The 16,648-nt window shown below is 39.2% G+C and overlaps 1 non-coding gene across 1 annotated transcript; it reads left to right on the top strand.

Moving 5' to 3' along the window:
- Window positions 1-343: 343 nt before the first annotated feature.
- LOC121496394 lies at window positions 344-446 on the top strand. Its single transcript, XR_005989214.1, has one exon. It is a non-coding gene; the product is annotated as a small nucleolar RNA U13 (small nucleolar RNA).
- The last annotated feature ends 16,202 nt before the right edge of the window (window positions 447-16,648 follow it).

The raw sequence follows: 16,648 nt of genomic DNA, 5'->3' as shown, positions 1-16,648 counted from the left end.
ATAAACCTTGCCTACTGAATACATTTGAAAGGGACCATGAGAGGGAATCCCTGGGTGGCTTAGTGGTTTAGTGCCTGCCTTCAGCCCAGGGCATGATCTTGGAGTCCTGGGATTGAGTCCCATATCAGGCTCCTTGCATGAAGACTGCTTCTCCCTCTGCCTGTGCCTTTGCCTCTCTCTGTGTCTCTCATGAATAAATAAATAAATAAATAAATAAATAAATAAATAAATAAATAAGTTTTTAAAAAATGAATAAATAAAAAAGAAAGGGACCACGAGAAACAACATATAGGTGCATTTTGATTATATCCCACTGGTTTGCTTGTTTAATATGCTACTATAGATTCTTTTGTAGTTCATAAGTGTGATGATTGGATGTTCACGCTGTTGTGTGACATGTGCCTCCCTTAAACATTGTAGTGACATCTGCATGTTACTGTCCGACATGAAGAAAAAATACCACTTACAATGAGGTGCTCACTACCAATGCAAAGATAGGCTTTTGGCTTAAAAAGAAATAGGAAATTAGTAAGAGAAAGGTAATTTCTTTTTTAAAAGTTTTATTTTTTTTTTATTTTTAAAAGATTTTATTTATTTATTTACAAGAGACAGAGAAAGAGAGAGAGGCAGAGACATAGGCAGAGGGAGAAGCAGCCTCCAAGGGGGGGAGCCCAATGTGGGACTCAATCCCAGGACCCTAGGATCACATCCTGAGCCAAAGGCAGACACTCAACCACTGAGCCACCCAGGAGTCCCAAGAAAGGTAATTCTTTTTTTTTTTTAAGAAAGGTAATTCTTAATGTAAAAATAATTTTAATACATAATTAGTCAAAATTGTATTAAAAGGGAATAAATGTAAGAATTATTTCACATTAATGTCACAAAGATAAGTCACAAAAATAAGACAAATATTGTTGCCCCTTTTTTTCAGAAATTTCCTGAGAATTCTATCCAATGTAATAAACTAGATAATACAAATAAGTTATAACTACCATGACTAAAGAGAAAAACTGTCTGGGGTGCCTGACTGGCTTAGTTGGCAGAGTATGTGACTCTTGATTTTGGGGTTGTAAATTCAAGCCCCACATTGGGCACAGAGCTGAGTCAAAAAATTGCCATTAGATAGAGGTAATATAATTATTACCAAAATATTCCAAGAGAAAGAACTAAATGGATGTTAGCATTAATTCTGAACTATAAGAGGAATATATTAAAAGTTAATAGTTTTTCTCTACATATTATATTTACATATTCATATGATTATATTTATATAATATATGATTTACATTATATATAAATATAATCATATGAATATATTAATCATTTGAATATATAAGTAGAATATATTTATAAAATAGGCAAAATTAACCTGCTTGATAGAGGTCAGGACAGTGGTTGAATTTAGATTAACAGTGTTGAGTGAGAGGTGGTGCAGTTAGAGAATGTAATAGGAGGGGAATCCCATTTACAACAATGAAAAACCAAGCCAAACAAAAACTAAACCTTTAAAATCCAAGTAATAAACTTAATAGAATTTAAAAGATTCTTAGGGACAAGAACTATTAAGGTTTATTGAAGTACATAAAAGAGAGTCTAGGATAAATGGAGAGATATGACATCTTCCTGGACAGGAAGACTCAATATCATAAAAATGTCAATTAACCCCTAAGTAATCCAAACATTTCATGTAACTCTTTGATAAATGAATTCTAAAGTTCCCCTGAATGGTTTCCCATCTCATTTAGAGAAAAGGTCCTATACAACCTGTCTCCCTCCTATTACCTTTTATTCCTCATATCCTACCTCTCTGTTGTTTACTCTCTTCTTTTTTTCTTTTTTAAGATTTTATTTATTTATTTGAGAGAAAGATAGAGAGAACATGAGTGGAGGGGGAGGGGTAAAGGGAGAGGGAAAAGCGAACTCCCTGCTGAGCAGTGAGCCCAATGCTGGGTTCCATCCCAAGACTCCCCCACCCCCCAGCCCCCTCACCCCAGGAATCCCACGGAGATCATGACCTGAGCCCAAGAACTGACTGAGCCACCCAGGTACCCCTGTTTACTCTCTTCTCTAGCCATACTGACTTCATTGTTACTTCTTCAATATGCCAGGCAAGTTCGTGCTTTACACTCTTTGCAATTGCTATTCCTTCTTTCTGGAATGTTCTTTCTCTAAACAGCTGCATGCTTGCTCTTCTCTCATCACCTATAGGTCTTTGATCAAATGTCATCCATTCAGGGACGCCTTCCTTGATTACCTAATCTAAAATTGGAACAACCACATCTACCCACCACCCACATGTACTTCCCTGGCTTTTATTTTTCATAGCACCTATGTGTATCTGGCATGCAATATATTTTTGTACTTACTTGTTTATTGCCTGTGTCAAGTGTTGATCTCCTCTAACACACACAGATACATGCACACACACACCTGTTGATTAAAAAAAACTAAACTTACTTTTGCTTAAGGGAAAACATCATGACAGAGTCTAAGGAGTGTCTCAAAATGAGGAAATCAGGGAAATGTAAAATGAGACATGGGGCTTGGGTTAGATAACTTTAAGGCAGATCTTGCAAGGGAAAAAGCAGAGTTTATGATATAATAGTTTTGAATTAGTGGGCTCAGTGAAATAAGAATCTTAAAGTGAGTTTTTTTAAATACTTTAAGAGAAGAGAGAGAGCACATGAGCATGGGAAAGGGGGTGTAGAGGTTGATGGGTGGGGCAGAGGGAGAGGGAGAAGCATACTCCCCACTGAGCAGAGAGCTCAAAAGGGCTTGATCCCTGGATCAAGAGATCATGACCTGAGCTGAAGGCAGACACTTAACCAACTGAGCCATCCAGGCCCCACTTAAAGTGAGTCTTGATGGGCTAGCAGTTTTGATAAATAAGCCTTTTAGTCAATTCACATTATATTTCCCCAACCAGCAGCTAATATTTTTCTTTGTGATTATTTAACACAGAGACTTGAGAATTGCATTAGCTTAAATTCCCTGTTTCGCTTTTTATCATTTGCAGGCAATTGGGAAGATCACTTATCACTTGGGGACATCATTAATCTGGATCTACCCTATGTTGGATGTTGTGGTTGACTGTGTTTTCTGATGGTAGTCATTTCAACCTTTACGAGTGTCAACTTTTCTTGTTCTTGGTAGAAGATCATTAGGATGCATAATGATTGCACAGCAGCAGGTAAGAGTCTGGGGTTCTACATTCGTACATTGCAACACAAACAAATGGTAATCTAATTTGGGTAAACATGTCCAAACTAAATTAAGAAAATAGATTCCATTTCAACTATGAAGAGCCCACAGAACCAGATATTTGAGTGTTAGACAAGTTATTTCATTTAGTGGTATCTTTATTTGTTTTTCAGATCTTTTTAGTGATATAAAGGACCCAGAGAAATCTGCAGATATATAAGTACAACATTATTTCCCTTATGCAGCATGTAGTCTCCTTTAAGAAAAGAATATTATGTCCAATGACTCTATGTTTTGAGTTATCATTTACCTAATCTCATGGAATTTTTAGGGGAGAAGTTCCATGGCCTTAGACACATTATTTAGTTTTACTACTTTCTGAACCATGGCATGTAGGATTATTCGTAATTTTTTAGATGTTTTGGAAAGCATAAAATGAAAAGTTTTAGATATAGAAGGCAGTTCCCAAAAAACTCCCTTCAGTTTTTAGTTTTTGAACTCAAATCAGAGAGCAGTTTCCCTCCTTGTTGAATTAAATGATTTAAGTAATATTTTTGTTCTGGGCAGGGTAATATGTAGACTAAAATAAATCCTAGGTGATACCTGGGCCTATCCTGAAAGCAGGCATCAATTAACCAAGGTAACACTTCTCTACAATCTGCTGATGGCAGTCAGTTTTTGTACTGCAGATTTAATACCAATTGCAAGGGGCCAAGCAATGATTAAGATTTTATTTATTTATTCATGAGAGACACACATTGAGAGACAGAGACATAGACAGCAGAAGCAGGCTCCTTGCCGGGAGCCTGATGTGGGGCTCAATCCCCGGACCAGGATCACGCCCTGAACCAAAGACAGACACTCAACCGCTGAGCCACCCAGGCGTCCCAAGAGATGTTATTTGTAATAGAGAGATTACTGGGTAGCTCTGAAGTAAATGAGCTTGTGGTACAGTCCACCACTGTGCCTTTAATGTAAGATCTATAAAAGCAGAACAGTCTTTGAATGTACTTCCATCTCTTTTGGGATCCTCTTCAAGCTATACTTCTACTGGTTGCAAAGGCTAGCTCCTACAGAAGTTTCCTACAGTGAGTTTGTCAAAATGCAGTTTGAGGGGCACCTGGGTGGCTCAGTCAGTTTAGCATCTGCCTTTGGCTCAGGTTATGATCCCAGAATCCTGGGATAGAGTCCCACATCGTCAGGCTCCCTGCTCAGTGGGGAATCTGCTTCTTCCTCTCCCTCTGCCTGCCACTCCCTCTGTTTATGCTTGTGCACGCTCTCTCTCTCTCTCTCTCTCTCTCTCTGTATCAGATAAATAAAATCTTTTTTGAAAAATGCAAATTTTGAGAACACAAGTTCTTCACAGGCTGCCTTCACTTCAGATACCAGCCACAGGATTGGCAGTCTCCAGGGCTGACTCTCATTTCTGACCAGTTGACCACAAATTGAGGAAGTCCCACAACCAACTCCAGGTTTGATAATCTACTAATTATCTGTGAAAGATTCACAGAACTCATGAATAGTGCTCATTAATATTTGTGATTGCAGTTATAGCAAAAGGCTATAAATTAGAACCACCCAAAAGAAGAGGTGCATAGGGTGAAATCTAGGAGGGTTTCAAATATGAAGCTTCCATCATTCTCAGGGATATGTTACTCTCCCAGCATTAAAGTTTGAAAATACTCAGAATATTGCTAACCAGGAACTTCATCTGAGCTTCAATGTCCAGAGTTTCTATTGAAGTTTTATTAGCTAGGCATGGCTGATTGAATCATTGCCTGTGTGGTTGTGGTTGAGCTCAATCTCTAGGCTTCCTTTCTTTCCCAGAGGTCAAGATGATATCACATGACTCAAACCCCCAATCCTATAATCACATGGTTGGTCTTTCTGGCATGGCCATCCTCCATCTGAGTCACCTCACTAGCATAAACTATCAGGTGTAGTCTGAGGGGTCCACCCTGAATAAGAAAGATATGCAGGAAATTAAAAAGGTTTAGAGATTATCTCCTAAGAACCAAGGCCAAAGGTTAGCCAAATTATGTATTACAGAGTTCCCAAGTATTGTTTCTTTGGAGGGAATGTGATAAGGGATTTCTGGCTGTTTGACCTGTTGTGCTACCCCCAAAAAAGTCACCTAGTGATGAATTCAATTACCCGGAAATTAACTGAATTATTTCAAGGAACTAATATAAAAGGAAAATGAGTGGCAACTAATATAAAAGGAAAATGAGTGGCACCCAAAGGAAAGCAAATATAAATTCAGGAATTGGTTTGATTTTGTGTTTTAGCCAAATCACAAGGAAAATAGAGTCAAGCATTGGACTTTTACCAAGGAGTGACTAGTAATGCAAGCAGCATTATTGAGCATAGGGATCTCATAAATATCATTGTTAACAATCCAAAAACCTTAAAGCAACCAAGAGGGGGCAGCCCAGGTGGCTCAGCAGTTTAGTGCTGCCTTCAGCCCATGGCCTGATCCTGGAGACCCGGGATGGAGTCCCACATCGGGCTCCCTGCACGGAGCCTGCTTCTCCCTCTGCCTGTGTCTCTGCCTCTCTCTCTCTCCGTGTCTCTCATGAATAAATAAATAGAATCTTAAAAAAAAAATTAAAAAAAAAAAAAGCAACCAAGAGGAAATAAAGTGGCTTGGCAAATGAAGAACAAAAGAATGCTGATTAAAGCATGGCAGTCCATACCTCCAGTCATCCAGATTTAATTTCATGAGCCTTGGCTGGAAGCTATCTACTTCATGCAGTCATCTTATTGATCTGAAAGTCTTGGGTTGTAGCTATATCCTCCTGATGTTATAGGTTCTGGTTAGTACAGTTTCCCAGTAATTTACAATGACTTAAATTTCTTTGCTTGAGAGAGATGGTTCTAAGAATCAACACTCGAGATTTTTGCTATAGTGATGTTTACATGATGTTAACTGATAAGGTCCTTTTCATCAAGGCTCAAAGGCAATGAAGTTTCTTTATTGATAAAGTAATGTGGGAATAGAAGGGAGTAGAATTCTTTCTTGAGGTGTAACAAAATTAATATAGAAGGATGTAATTAATGTTAATCCATTGAATGGAAACATATTATGAACAGGAAGGAGACTCCAAGGTTTTTTTAAATTTGTACCACATCTCTCTCTCTCTCTCTGTGTGACTATCATAAATAAATAAAAATTAAAAAAAAAAAAAAAAAAAAAGGGATCCCTGGGTGGCGCAGCGGTTTGGCGCCTGCCTTTGGCCCAGGGCGCGATCCTGGAGACCCGGGATCGAATCCCACGTCGGGCTCCCGGTGCATGGAGCCTGCTTCTCCCTCTGCCTGTGTCTCTGCCTCTCCCTCTCTCTCTCTCTCTCTGTGTGACTATCATAAATAAATAAAAATTAAAAAAAAAATAAATAAATTTGTACCACAAAGTGTGTTATGATGGTCCCTGATTGACAAAGGCATTGGAAGTTAATAGCCTAGAAATAAAATCTGTTTGGAGACAGTTATTGTACCAGTCTTTGGACATGAACAAAAGTATATTCCTAAGACATGTTAATCAGGGACCAGTCAGGAGACAAAAACACATCAGCTTTTTTGAATAAGGAAAATTAATATCAAGAATTATTAACTAGTAGGAGGTAGAGATAAAAGAAGACTCTGAGGAACGCCTGGGTGGCTCAGCGGTTGAGTGCCTGCCTTTGGCTCAGGGTGTGATCCTGGAGTCCCTGGATCGAGTCCCACATAGGGCTCCCTGCATGGAGCCTGCTTCTCCCTCTGCCGGTGTCTCTGCCTCTCTCTCTCTCTCTCTGTGTGTCTCTCATGAATAAATAAATAAAATCTTTAAAATAAAAACAAAAGAAGAAGAAGAAAACTCTGAGAGATCCAGAATAGCAAGTACAAAAATGCAGCTACTACCTCTAGGCTGAAGAAAAAAGGAGCAATACAGGAACTAATGACTAGGAAAGGATCCTCTTCCCACCTATCTACCACTCCCCAAAGGCTAAGATTTAGACCTCTTCAAAGAGGACAGCCTGCCAGCGGTGAAGAAACTTGACAGAGAGGTCTATAGAAGTGGTTCACCGTTGCTGGAGAGTATGGACAGGCTGAGTCAGTCTGTAGAAGTATCTAGCTTTTGCCAGAGGATGTTGGTGGGCTGTCAAAGGAGCCCCAAGAAGAGAGAGCACAGGCTGAAAGTACAGTTGGAGCTCCTCTCTTGGTTTCTTGTGTTAAAGGGGAACGAACACCTGGGTGGCTAAGTGGTTGAGCTTCTGCCTTCAGCTCAGGGCATGATCCCGGGGGTCCAGGGATTAAGTCCTGCATCGGGCTCCCTGTGAGGAGCCTGCTTCTCCCTCTGCAAATGTCTCTACCTCCCTCTCTGTCTCTCTCATGAATAAATGAATAAAATCTTAAAAAAAGAAAGAATAATAATAGAAGTCTAGAGCCTTCAAGAAAAATGTCTTCCTGCCTCTGTGGCCATGCAGTGTCACTCCATTGCCCTCTGCTGATCAATCATAACATCTCATCAGTTGACAAAGGAAAAGTGATTGTAGGGTCCAGTATGAGTATCACAAAATCAGGGCAAAAAAGTGTAGATTTGGAACACAGCAATAATATTAAACTAATAACTGGTACAGAAGAAGTTCACAGTCATTGAAAAATACCAGTAATTTAATTTTTATCCTAATTTCAATAAAGAGTTCTGATAAAAATGTTTTAAGTTAATTAAAATTTGGAGAGTGTTGAAGAAGCCTAAATGTTTCTACTATTGTTCTTGTATAAGCTGAAGGACTGAGTCTTTGGCTGAACTGGTTGCTACTACAGTAAACTCAAAGATGGTTTTGATTCATAAGAAAGCTTAGAGTCTGATTATTCTGGATTTGGGACCAGGAATCGGTGAATCTGGGACAAAATCAGGAAAAGTTGTCAGAGGAGATAAGATACAAGCTTAAGTCATTTTATTCAAAGGCGAGAAATAGTTGTAGTTAATAAATAGGAAACACAGCAATAGGTAATAATGTTAGAAGGAATTTAACTTTTTTTTAACTTCTTGTCAAAATGTTTCAGAAGTATGCCAAAAGTCTAGAGAACTAACTGAATATGTTATAAATGAAAAATAACTCTTGTTCATCCAAGCCAGAATGACAAGGTTGTTTTATTTTTTTATTTTTTTATTTTTTTTTATTTATTTATGATAGGCACACAGTGAGAGAGAGAGAAGCAGAGACATAGGCAGAGGGAGAAGCAGGCTCCATGCACCGGGAGCCCGACGTGGGATTCGATCCCGGGTCTCCAGGATCGCGCCCCGGGCCAAAGGCAGGCGCCAAACCGCTGCGCCACCCAGGGATCCCTGACAAGGTTGTTTTAAAGAAAAAAATGCAGGTTCTAATTTTACTTTTTGTTTTCTATCCATATAATAATTTTTAAAAAATATTATTTGTTTATTTTAATGCACACACACACACACACACACACACACACACGAGAGAAAGAGAGAAAGAGAGAGACAGAGGGAAAGAGAACAAGAGAGAACATGCCCCCAAGCAGGGGGAGAACAAAGAGGGAGGGAGAAGGAAAAAATGTTGAGCAGACTGTGCTAAGCATAGAGCTCAATACGGTGCTGGACACAGGGCTAGATCTCCCCACCCTGAGCCACAACCAAGAGTCAGATGCTTAACCGACTGAGCCACCAAGCACCTCTCCATTCATATAACTATAGTAAAGTATGCATAAGCCCTCAAATTTGACTTTTATTATCTGTTTTATCTTAAATAAACCTTTTCAAGTTATCTTTATATACTCTTCTACATATGCATTAGACATACACACATACATACATGTATACAACATGTATAATATATGAATATGCCAATAGATGACTAAATTAAGGCATTTAAGTAGCTTTAACATATATTTAACACTTGCTATTAAATAAAACAATGTATGTATTATGTTGTTGAGCTTAACACCTTTTTTCTTTAAAAATTTTTTTATTAAGTAAACCGTACCCCCAAAATGAGACTTGAACTCACAACCCACGGATAAGAGTCCATGGTCTGCTGAGGGAGCCAGTCAAGTGCTTCAAATTTAACATAGTTACATGCCACAACAATATCCTTAAACAGGAAACAGGCATACCATATTTATGGTTTTGATTGTATATTCCTATTTCTATTTAATAATCTTCATTATTATAAACTTAAAAAAAAGATTTCATGTATTTATTCATAAGATACACAGAAAGAGAGAGAGAGAGAGAGAGAGAGAGAGAGAGGCAGGGACACAGGCAGAGGGAGAAGCAGGCCCTGTGAAAGGAGCCTGATGTGGGACTTGATCTTAGATCCCAGGATCATGTCCTGAGCCCAAGGCAAATACTCAACTGCTGAACCACCAATGTCCCTCATTATTACAAACTTAACCAGACTAATCAATTTTGAACTTTTCCAACAAGAGAATTAGAAGGGAGGAAACCAAGAACAATCTTGCTTATTTTTTCCATGGAGCATTTATTATTACTTTAATATATTTTGAGATAGGAGAATAATACATACATACATATGTGGGTTCATACAAACATATTTATTTATTTAGATATTTTATTTATTTATTCATGAGAGACAGAGAGAGAGAAAGAGGCAGAGACACAGGCAGAGGGAGAAGCAGGCTCCAAACATAATAATTCAAAAGCATTTGCACATCTTTCTAATCTATAGTCATTATGTATATAAAAACAAGGAGCGAGAGTAATTTAAAATTATGTTTAATGCTCATGTTTGTCTACATGAAAATTATTTGGGATACCACAGTATATTTGTTAATTATCTTATTTTCATATGAATTTAAGGTCTTAAAGTTGACCAAAAAAATCTGTAAATACCACTTACGGTTAACCCATTGCATCCTTAACACGTGTAGTATTAAAAGAATCCATGAGATAAAATCTTTTAAAAATATCCGTTATTGCAATTTCATTTGGTAAAGATGATTTTATATTTGTAATCTTAAGCCATTTGTGGAAATAATTTCTTGGACTCACAGAATTAACCTAGAAATTTAAAAAGTTTAAATCATAAGAAACTAACCCCAAGTCATTTATTTAAAACACTATCTAGGGGGATCTCTGGGTGGCGCAGCGGTTTGGCCCCTGCCTTTGGCCTGGGGCGCGATCCTGGAGACCCGGAATCGAATCCCATGTCGGGCTCTCTGCATGGAGCCTGCTTCTCCCTCTGTCTGTGTCTCTGCCTCCCTGTTTCTCTCTCTCTGTGACTATCATGAATAAATAAAGAAAATCTTTAAAAAATAAAAATAAAAAACTATATAGGGCTTTTATTTTGTGAGAAAGTTGGGAAAAACAGATAAAGGTTTTTATTTATTTATTTTTATTTTTTTTATTTTTTTTCAGATAAAGGTGTTTTAAGCTAAAGTTTTATCACTATGTCTAAAGATTTATCTATTTTTCAGTAATATTACAGACTTAAAAATTATGAATAAATTTCCGTATATATAAAACTTTATTTATTTATTTACTTACTTATTTATTTATTAAGTAGGCTCCACAGCCAGCAAGCTTAATATATGTACACACAAGCCCCTCAATATAGGGATTTTTTTTTTTTTTTAATTTATTTACGATAGTCACAGAGACAGAGAGAGAGAGAGGCAGAGACACAGGCAGAGGGAGAAGCAGGCTCCATGCACCGGGAGCCCGATGTGGGATTCGATCCCGGGTCTCCAGGATCGCGCCCTGGGCCAAAGGCAGGCGCCAAACCGCTGCGCCACCCAGGGATCCCAAGGGCTTGAACTCACAACCTTGAGATGAAGACCTGAGCTGATATCAGGAATTGGATGCTTAACAACTGAGCCACCTCGATGCCCCAAAACATTTTTTAAAAGGATTTTTGTGGGATGCCTGGGAGCATCTGCCTTTAGCTCGGGTCATGGTCCCAGAGCCCTGAAATCAAGCCCCACTTCCAGCTCTCTGCTCAGAGAGGAATCTGCTCCTCCCTCTCCCTTTGCCACTCCCCCTGTTTGTTCTCTCTCTCTGTCTTCTTTAGGGATCAAAGCTATTGCCTAAATTCACCTATGTCATGAGTTTCTTACAATGAAGAAATTAGGAAGAAACTTTTACAGAAATATTTTCTTTTAAATCTTTTTTTTTTAAAATTTTTATTTATTTATCATAGTCACAGAGAGAGAGAGAGAGGCAGAGACATAGGCAGAGGGAGAAGCAGGCTCCATGCACCGGGCAGAGGGAGAAGCAGGCTCCATGCACCGGGAGCCCGACGTGGGATTCGATCCTGGATTCGATCCTGGGTCTCCAGGATTGTGCCCTGGGCCAAAGGCAGGCGCTAAACCACTGCGCCACCCAGGGATCCCTTACAGAAATATTTTTAAAGGTGGGTTTTGCTAGCAAGGAACTTGTTGGGAGGACTGGATTTGGGCAGAGTGTGGAGGAACATCTTGAGGCAATTCTTAATAAGAAAGCTCTTCTTCTTGGGGATCCCTGGGTGGTTCAGCGGTTTAGGGCCTGCCTTTGGGCCAGGGCATGGTCCTGGAGTCCCAGGATCAAGTCCTGTGTTGGGCTCCTGGCATGGAGCCTGCTTCTCTCTCTGCCTGTGTCTCTGACCCTCTCTCTCTGTGTCTATCATGAATATATAAATAAAAAAATCTTTAAAAGAAAAAAGAAAGCTCTTCATCTTGATAAATAAACTGTTTAGGTCATAGCATTATCTTCCAGGAATAGGTATTCTCTGGAGCAAATAGGTGAATTAATTTTTGCTTGGTGTCAGTCTTATTTAATATAGGGACAAGAAAGCATGCTTGGTCCTTTGAGGGTGTCACATGTGGACTGGGATTATGTTGGTTTTGCTCCTCACCTGTATCCCCTCACTAAAACATAAGCTCCATGAAAGCAGAGATTTTTTGGTACATTGCCTGCTTTTATTGTCCCCAGGACCTACAATATCTAGCAAGGGTTTAGTAAATATTTGTTAAAAAATCTTAATTAATAAATGCAGAGGATAGCCAAGAAAAATTTGAAAGGTGAGATGATCTAGCAGTTAAAAAAATGTACTACAAAGGTATAATAATTAAAACAGTATGATATGGGAACATAGATTCATTGAACAGAATAGAAAAATCCAGAAATAGGGGGATCCCTGGGTGGCTCAGTGGTTTAGTGTCTGCCTTTGGCCCAGGGCGTGATCCTAGAGACCCAGGATCGAGTCCCATATCGGGCTCCCTGCATGGAGCCTGCTTCTCCCTCTGCCCAGGTCTCTGCCTCTCTCTCTCTCTCTCTCTCTCTCTCTCTGTCTCTTATAAATAAATAAATAAATAAATAAATAAATAAATAAATAAATAAATAAATAAAAATATTTAAAATTTAAAAAAGAAAAATCCAGAAATAGATTTATGTGTATTTATCTATCTGTATGTATACATATACGTATAGATAGATATCTTTCAAACTTTACTCTCCTTTAAGAGACATCTTCTCAAGTGTATTTTTTAAAAGGAAAGGGATTTTTCTCACTGTTGCTTCTGAGCTGATCACTGCTTCTCTGTCGGTGGGCCCCCTCCATACTTCTGTATTTGTTTGGACTGCTTACAACCTGGAACTCATTAACTGTACGTTCCTCCTGCATCAACACTGACTTCTCCACAAGGACTTCTATAGAGAGCTAACAGAAGGTAATAAAGGGCGGGCCTAATTTCCCTTCATAAACTGGTTCTTCCATCAACAACTCAGAGTCGTTAAATTCTCCAATAGAGTCAGAATATTTATTTATTTATTTATTTATTTATTTATTTATTTATTTATTTATTTATTGTCAGAACATTTAAAATGATACATTAGGGGTGCTTGGCTGGCTCAGTTGGTAGAGCATGCTACTCTTGATCTTGGGGTCATGAACTCAAGCCCTTCATTGAGTACAGAGCTTACCTTGAATAAAAAAAGCTTATACATTAAATGTGAGGTCTCATAAGGTCATAGACAAAGATGCTCAATAAATTATAATTTCTTAGGGTCTAATATAGAGTGGCTTGGTTCCCAACTTCTCTCTGCGGTCCTCAGGTCCACCCTCCCTTCTGCAATAGTGCTCCTTTTTCCTTTTGGGAAATCCTGACTTCTAACCACAGTGGCTAGTACCACTGTGGGAGGCATTCTCCTCCCTCCTCTAGAGAAGTACAGTTCTCTAGATTTGAGTTATTTCTTATCTAGGACAGTAGTTCAGAGCCTCAACAGAGAAATCTAAGGTGAGCTGTGGGAGATGAATTCTGTCTAGCAGTCCCATGCAGGTTGTTAACAAATCTGGGCCTCTTTCAGATCTTCCCTCCAGAGATAAATACACATAATCCCTTTCCTTTTGTAAAGAAGTCTATTGGGGGGACACCTGAGAGGCTCAGTGGTTGAGCACCTGCCTTTGGCTGAGGGTGTGATCCTAGAGTCCTGGGATCGGGTCCCTCATTGGGCTCTTTGCATGGAGCCTGCTTCTTCTCCCTCTGCCTGTGTCTCCTCTTTCTCCCTCTGTCTCTCTGTGTCTCTTGTGAATAAATAAATACCACCTAAAAGTTTTTAAAAATTAAAAAAAAAAAAAGAAGTCTATTTGGCAGGTGCCTGGGTGGTTCAGTAGGTTAAGTGTCTGATCCGTTCAGGTCATGATCCCAGGGTCCAAGGAGGGAGCCCCACATCCAGCTCTCTGCTCAGCAAGGAGTCTGCTTCTTCCTCTCCGTCTGCCCCTCCCCCTGCTCATGCTTGCTCTCTCTCAAATAAATAAATAAAATCTTTAAAAAAGAAGCCTATTGGGTAACTATTAGATTAAAAATGTATACATTCAGATCACTTAAGGATAAATAGCAGAGAATGCTTGTCTATACTTACAAGTAGAGGAGGAACACTTTTCTATTTTTTTAATTAGATTTATTTTATTTTTTAATATTTAATTTTTATTTTTTTTTTACATTTGTTTTTATTTAAGTTCGATTTGCCAACATATAGTATAATACCCAGTGCTCCTCCTATCAAGTGCCCCCCCTCAGAGCCTGTCACCCAGTTACCCTATCCCCGCCCCCCCCCCCCCCCCCCCCCCCCCCCACACCTCCCCTTCCACAACCCTTTGTTCATTTCCCAGAGTTAGGAGTCTCTCATGGTTTGTCTCCCTCTCTATTTTTTCCCAGTCAGAGGAACACTTTCCTATTACATATAATTTGCAGGAACACCGCTATTCATGTTGAAGTAATTATTTTACATTGTTATACATGCCAATTTTAGTTACTTTCTCCCATCATTGATTACCCTTACCCCCGCACCACTCCCCACCACTCCCACCACATTTCTTCTTTCCAGTTGTGCTCTTCAGATTGGCTAGGAATAATAATAAATAGACTCAATTGTTAACAATATATTTCTTTATAGGATGCTACCTGAAGTACACAGGCTTGGCTATAGCTTTGTAATAATTCATTTTAAGGTTTAAGTGCTATGGGGATTCATCTTCCCCTTGCAGGCTTTCCTGGGTGAGGATCTGTTTTTCTCCCCTCTCCATGCCTGCGATTCCCTCCCATGGATGGCCCATGGGTCCCTTAGCTTCCCATCACATGCCTGCCCTCCCTACCCTATCTGATGTAGCCTCTACATTTAGTTATGCGGTTTGTTCCAGCCATCTTTGGGGCGTTTTATGGGTTATTTACACTCACATGAATGTTATGTAGTTACATTTTGGGAAGAGGTGAACTTAGTTTCTCCTACTCTGCCATCTACTCCGAAGCCTTCACCTTAAGGTAGTGAATGAAATTCTTAGACTTGGCCAGTTCTCTGCTCTAATTTTTTTCTTTTTTTTTTTTATAAAGATTTTATTTATTTATTCATGAGAGACACATAGAGAGTGGCAGAGACATAGGCAGAGGGAGAAGCAGGCTCCATGTAGGGAGCCTGATGTGGGACTCCATCCTGGGTCTCCAGGAACACACCCTGGGCTGAAGGCGGCGCTAAACTGCTGAGCCACCCAGGCGTCCCTATGCTCTAATTTCTTATGGCAGTGGTGCTGTAATAGTGGTTTCATGCTTCCTGGGACATGAGATAGAAATGGCATTGCTAGTTGTTATTGAACTTCATTAATGATCAGATAAATGCAAATTAAAAGAACATTAGAACAATGATGTGTCACTTTGCCTATCAGATTGGGAAAGCTCCAATACTGCAAAAATATCTAGTGCTGGCAAGGGCAAAGGGAAGCAGCTATTCTCTCATACTATTGTTATTTCTTTAAATTGATACACTCCTCCTAGAAGGTAACCTGGTACTATGTATAAAATTTAAATATGCTGTCAAATGTCGACTCCTCAAAAGCTCATCATAAGAACTGTTGCTGAAACAAAGTTAAAATCATTAGATTCACTGCCAGAAGGAAGAATACCACTTGACTGAGCCTTAGTGGTATCTCAAAATGGAAAATTAGGGCCAGTTATTTTTAGGATTTTAGGGCTGGGGCTGAATAACTGTAGGGAAGAAAGCAAGTTAGGGAAATTATTGAAATTGAGCAGAGTTTATGATACAATAGCCTTAGTTTCATGGGCATAGTAGGACAATGGTCTTGAAGCATTTTTAAAATTAACTGTTAATTTTCATGAGCAATATATTTAACAAATTCAGTTTATCTTCCAGAAACAAGTATTAACTGGAGCAACCAGGTTATTATTTTTTTTTAAAGATTTTATTTATTTATTCATGAGAGAGAGAGAGAGAGGCAGAGACACAGGCAGGGGGAGAAGCAGGCTCCATGCTGGAAGCCTGACGTGGGACCATCCTGGGTCTCCAGGACCACGCCCTGGGCTGAAGCCGGTGCTAAACCGCTGGGCCACCCGGGCTGCCCAACCAGGTTATTTTTGCTTGGTTTCAGAATTGTTTAACATAAGTACGGGAGAGTATGTCTAGTGTCTAGTTCCACTATTATTCAAGATAGGGACAGGTAATTATATTGCTTTCAGTTTTCAAAGCTTGTTCTTTTCTGGGTGCCTGGCTGGCTCAATAGGAAGAGCATAGGACTCTTGATCTTAGGGTCATGAGTGTGAGCTCCATGTTGGGTGACAATATTACCAAAAAAAATAATAAACTTAAAAAAAAAAGCTTTTTCTTTCATCTAGCAATTTCTTTCTTTTTTTTTTATTTTTTTATTTATGATAGTCACAGAGAGAGAGAGAGAGAGGCAGAGACACAGGTGGAGGGAGAAGCAGGCTCCATGCACCGGGAGCCCGATGTGGGATTCGATCCCGGGTCTCCAGGATCGTGCCCTGGGCCAAAGGCAGGCGCCAAACCGCTGCACCACCCAGGGATCCGATCTAGCAATTTCTATACTAGAAATTTATAATATGACTTTAGAAGATAAATATGCAAAGTATATCTACAGAGACAGTTTTTTTTTTAAGAGTTTATTTATTTATTTGAGAGAGAATGAGAGAGAGCATAAGA

The sequence above is a fragment of the Vulpes lagopus genome, chromosome 7, assembly GCF_018345385.1.
Source record: "Vulpes lagopus strain Blue_001 chromosome 7, ASM1834538v1, whole genome shotgun sequence".
In the NCBI taxonomy this organism is placed as follows: Eukaryota; Metazoa; Chordata; class Mammalia; order Carnivora; family Canidae; genus Vulpes; species Vulpes lagopus.
Note: the sequence above shows the minus strand (reverse complement) of the source record. Positions and strands in the feature narration are given on the sequence as shown.